Source organism: Prosopis cineraria, unplaced genomic scaffold (assembly GCF_029017545.1).
Source record: "Prosopis cineraria cultivar Desert tree isolate PC_DT_omini unplaced genomic scaffold, ASM2901754v1 PC853, whole genome shotgun sequence".
Lineage (NCBI taxonomy): Eukaryota > Viridiplantae > Streptophyta > Magnoliopsida > Fabales > Fabaceae > Prosopis > Prosopis cineraria.
In genome coordinates this window covers 34,667-40,524 of record NW_026556178.1, presented here as the reverse complement: position 1 = coordinate 40,524, position 5,858 = coordinate 34,667, and the positions used below count along the sequence as shown (strand labels likewise).

At 33.1% G+C, this 5,858-nt stretch overlaps 1 pseudogene; it reads left to right on the top strand.

Annotated features, from left to right (window-relative positions):
* Positions 1-1,045: 1,045 nt before the first annotated feature.
* LOC129298573 (bifunctional UDP-glucose 4-epimerase and UDP-xylose 4-epimerase 1-like) lies at positions 1,046-3,637 on the top strand (annotated as a pseudogene).
* The last annotated feature ends 2,221 nt before the right edge of the window (positions 3,638-5,858 follow it).

Sequence of the window (5,858 nt, the reverse complement as noted above, 5' to 3'; positions counted from 1 at the left end):
AAAGTGGAAAATATAAGAAACTTAGGATCCATGGTCAGTTTTCAGCATGGGCTCCGGAAAGGAATAGTGGAAAGCTAGACCGTGATAGTATGTAGAAAGAATGACGAAAGAATCTGGGCAAAGGAATAGAAGGCAAGTGACATTGAGTCTATTGAGCAAACTTAATGGCATGGTCCTCCACTTTCTATCATTTCCACGAATAAATCAATTATTTCAAGGTCTCCAAGCTTTATATCTTGAAGAAATTATAAGTGCTGTGTGAGCAATTATATTATATGTATCAATCTTTGTTGTTATATATACGCAATTATACAGAATAAAAAAATTGCATAAATTATTATCAATCAAACAAATCTAAAATTAACCAAAAATTCAAGAGAAAATTTTCTTAAAACTCTGCCTAGTACATCGTTGCCAAAAAAATAAAAAAATCTCCATCTAAACACGTGCACGTCTCGTGTAGTTCAAGTTAAAAAAAAAATAATTAGTTAAAATGTTAGTTAGTTACGACTACCGATGGAATTTGAATCCCATTGGAAAAAAAACTCACACATGCTAACAAATAGTCCAAAGTAACAAAATGGGAACCCAGATAGTAAAGATATGGAAAAGGATAACAGGATTAAAACAAACGGAAAAAACAGAGAATGGGATAAGCATAATAGAGTTAAATAAATAATCTATTATTTTATGACGAAGTAATATGACACTCTCATGTTAAGTAATCGTGCGAAAATCAATCATCTTAGGTACAACCGTTTATTTTATTAGCCAAACTAGATAACAAAAAGTTGTGGATAAATTAGGAAACTCAGCTCCCAACACTAGAAAAAAACTGATTAACAGAGTCCCTGATTGAATAATATGTGTGACGTGGTAACCAATCTTCTACCCGATTGCCGGATCCCGCACGCGCCACACCTCAGAATCAGCGCGCCAAAACTGTGTATCCTCTTTCCAAAACCAGAGCCCCTATATAGAAGATCAACAAGATTTAAACTAAATAGAATCAATCAATTTAGATAAACATTAAATCCCATTCATATCCAGAAAATCTATCGTTTAACCGCTCCTGATTTCTCCAATTACTCTTTAAATTCTCTCTGCGCTCTCCGTCGTTTCAAGCTGCCCCTCTGTTCTTGCTATCTCGTGATCTTTGATTTGATATCCGGAAGAAGAAAAAAAATGGCGAGCTCCGATCAAACCATTCTGGTGACCGGGCGGTGCTGGCTTTATCGGCACTCCCACCGTCGTTCAGCTCCTCAAAAGTGGATTCAAGGTTTCGATCATCGATAATTTGGACAATTCGTCATAGAAGCCGTGGATCGAGTTCGGGAAGTTGTAGGGCCTCAACTTTCTAAAAGACTGGAATTTACCAAGGTATGAGCTGTTTTCTTCTTTGATTCCGAGTTACAAATACTTGTTTCACAGTGAAACGGTCTTTCAGTAATTTGATTCTCTGCTCTGGCTTGGTTTCAGGGTGATCTCAGAAAGAAGGACGACTTGGAGAATCTGTTCTCTAAAACCAAGTATGAGGACAACTAATCCCAGTCTCTTCTATTATTTTTTCGTTCGTTTTTACTCGAAGGTTTATGCTATGCATCAACTCTATGAAACATACTGTGTCATACTCTTCCCGTTTTCTAAGCTCTGTTTTTTTCTTAATTTTGAATTAACGCAAGCAGTGTAGTTGCTAAGAGATGTTTTCTTTTATTGGGAATCACGATGAAACAGATTGACGCTGTGATTCACTTCGCGGGTCTAAAAGTGTTGGTGAAAGCGTTGCTAACCCCTGCCGGTATTTTGATTTTAATTTAATTGGCACCATCAATCTCTATGAAGTTATGGCAAAATATAACTGCAAAAAGGTTAGCCCATGATTCCATTGCTTGAAAAAATTTATGGTCTATTCTTGAAAATCTCAAGTCTCCGTGATGTAGTGACAATGCTTCCAGTTCAAATACTTGTAACGAAATTCCAATTTCACGCCTCCACTGTGATTTTGTGGTTTTCAACATGAAAACAAACACACTCTTTATCATATACGATCACATGTTGTGGTTATTGTCATCTACTCAGTTGAAGAGGTCTCCCTTGTGGGCATCTACTTCTTAATTTACAAAATTGAATGTCTCATGCTTGTAGAATGGGATCCATTTCTTCTTACAAATTCATGCTTAATTATGAAATTATCACTTTGAATCAATGGCTACAATAGATGGTCTTTTCATCATCTGCAACGGTTATGGCCAACCTGAAAATATACCATGTGTTGAGGATTTCAGTTTACAAGCAATGAATCCTTATGGACGGACTAAGGTAATCAACACTCTCCAATAGGAATGCCTATTTCTGATATCTAGAAGTTTGGCTTTATTTCCTCTCTAACAATACACGACAGCTTTTTCTTGAAGAAATTGCTCGAGATATTCAAAAGGCTGAACCAGAATGGAGGATTATTTTGCTCAGATATTTCAATCCTGTAGGGGCACATGAAAGTGGTAAACTTGGTGAAGATCCTAGAGGCATACCAAATAATCTCATGCCTTACATTCAGCAAGTAGCTGTGGGGAGATTACCTGAACTTAATGTTTATGGCCATGATTATCCCACAAAGGATGGATCAGCGGTTCGTTAACTCCACATGCACTAAATTTCTTTTTTGCATGAGACTGAATCAACTGGAGATATTCATTAGTTGAATTCATAAAGTTCAAAAAATCACAATAAAATGTGCGCGTGGACACAAATGCATGTTTTCCCTCTCTGCATTTTAACCGTCATTTCTGTTGGGTACTTAAATTAGGTTCGAGATTACATCCATGTAATGGATTTGGCAGATGGTCACATTGCTGCTTTACGAAAGCTTCTCATACTGAGGACATTGGTAAATATCTTCTTTTTCATCATATATATGTAACATTGCTTATTGTTTTCTCATACTGCAACAAGATTCGGTCAAAATTACCAACTGTCAAATCTTTGTTTACTTCAAGTTAATTAGCCAACTCATTGCTTAGGTTGTACTGCTTATAACTTGGGAACTGGTCAAGGCACGTCAGTACTGGAAATGGTTGCTGCTTTCGAAAAAGCTTCTGGCAAGGTATTTATAAATCTTCCTCAGACTATGTTATATGTCAAATATATTATCAATCCTAAAAGTTCATATTATCTTTGGCACTTTGTTCTATAGAACATTCCAGTGAAATTGTGTCCAAGGAGGGCTGGAGACGCTACTGCGGTTTATGCATCCACAGAGAAGGCTGAGAAAGAACTTGGCTGGAAGTAAGGATATGAGCATACAATGCTTTCACATATTGTGCTTGATGCTATCGTTTATTTTTGCATTACTCGTGTTTTAACTTACTTATGATAACATGTGATTCTTCATTTGCAGGGCCAAGTATGGTGTAGAGGAGATGTGCAGGGATCAATGGAACTGGGCCAAAAACAATCCATGGGGCTACCAGGGAAAGGCTTGATTGAATTAATAAGTTTTAGAAATAAATTATAGTCCTCAATTTTAAGGACTTTCACGACAAATATTTCTTGGAGTTCAGAAAAGTTCTCTAAACTCCTTGGAAGCCCTGCCCTGTTTTTACAGCCTACATTCATTATGTACTTGTGTTTTCTTTTTCGTTTTCTTTTGGGGTTAGTGGTTTAAAGTTCTTAATGTTAATCATACTGTCTAATGATTTGGAGTTGGATTGAGACATGATTAAAACGATTGCTTGCTCTGGATGAGGTTATCAAGTCACTCCTCAATGTGATAGTGAAATTATCATTACCCTTCTATCTAAGAGGAAAATATTTGTTTTAATTGGTAAAATTGTTTTTTATTTATCTTTTATGCCTGCGTTAATTAGCTAGACCATTTGTTATGTTAACTCTTCAATATAGTTTGCTGCGATATCTAAATCAGTAAAGATTTATTTAAGATCGCAAATCAAATATAAAATAAACAACTAATTATCCATTATTATAGGTTCATTACACAAATACATTATTATTAATTATCATGGACATTAAAGAATACCCATATAATAAAAGAATAATATAAAACATACACAAAAGTGCAAGAATAATTATAAGAAATATAAAAATAAAGAATGAAACAACATATTTATCCTAAAAATGTCACTATTTTGTATCAACAACAAGCAAAGGTTATAAAACGTAAAAAGAAAAATTTTGATTGCATTGATAGATTCTGACAAACCCTTCAAGTGACTAGTCATTGGCGAATTCCGAATTGTCTTAACAAGATATCCATCAACTAGCTTCTGTGTAATATGAAAAGAAGAAAGATCAATCGCGAAGAAAACATATCCTACACAGGTCTCAAGGTCGAGAGTAGGGTGGGCAAAATCAAATTGAAACAAAAAAAAAATCAATTTTTTATCATTTAATTCAGTCTATTCTATTTTTTTGGTTCAATTCAATTTTTTAAAAAAATATTTTAGTTGATTGATTTAATTTAATTTGTAAGGTTTGAAATTAAATAAATCGAACCAACTGAATTATTACATACATATAATTTATTGATTTATAAATTATATTTAATTTGTTAATTACTTTATTTTATTTTAGGATAAATTGGCTCACTAGTAAAAAAAAAATTGTACTCAAAAAATATAGACCAAATTTTTAAAAATTTAAAAATATGATCATTTACATTAATATACATGAGTTTATTATTGAAAATATGAAAATTTATAAAGGGTTTATTATTAATATACAACAGTATACCATTTACAGATATAATAAATTAACCATAATGTAAAATATAATAAATATTAGGTTATTTGTTTGATTTAATCATCTAATATGGATTATATTTGCAAAAAAGTCTAAAACCAAATTAATCAACTAAACTGAATTTTTGATCCTTATTCAATTCGATTTAATTTATATTTTTAGTGTTGTAAGGCCGGTCAATTTTATATATTTTGGCACTGAATTAACTGATGATTACCCCTCATCTAGATGCAATTGACGCTGATAGATAATAGCCGAATGCATGAAATTTTAAAAAGTAAAGTGGAGATGTAGGGGATCCTACCTCCTGCATGCAAAGTGGGCACTCTATCATTTGAGCTACGTCCCTATGCAGATTATTGAGGCTGTAATTTATTATAATTATTTAAGATCACACTATGTTTCTAAATCTAATATCTTCTTGTTCGCGGTTATGTCATTATCAGTTCAATCGATCGGGGCATAAGCTGCTTAGCTGCTGATCATAAATTGTGAGTAGAACCCTGAGAAATTAAACTACAGTGGGAATAACAAAGGACCTATTTAATCCAAACACGCGTTAATCTTCATTGGTGACATCTATCCTGTTTTTTGTTTTTGATCCAAGGTGACATGTCCTTTATTCTAATTCACAAATAACAAAATTTATATATGAGAATGCAGCCAAAGAGAACATCTTTTCATCAAAGGATATGATGTTACTCAAAATGTCCCTATACATTGATGGCAAAAGTGCTATTATTATTTACCATATTAATAATTAATAACGTGATCAATATGAATTGATGAGTGCTGGCACATCTTCTCAATGCTATCAACGTCAGTTTTGACCAGAAAAATTACTGAACTTCACCCAGACACTTATACAAAAGTACACATCACATTCTGTACATTTATTTGATGTCCATTATGTACAATAACTTTCATCAATTAAAAAAAAAGGAAAAACAATCCACGCGTTCTTGGGAGAGGAGTCTCTCCTTTTCTTTATCTTATTTTTTCTCCACTTTTCCAATATTTACTCTTCATTTATTCTATAAATCAAAAAATTATTTAATAAAATGATAATGAATGATAAAGATTTGAGAAGTGGAGAAAAA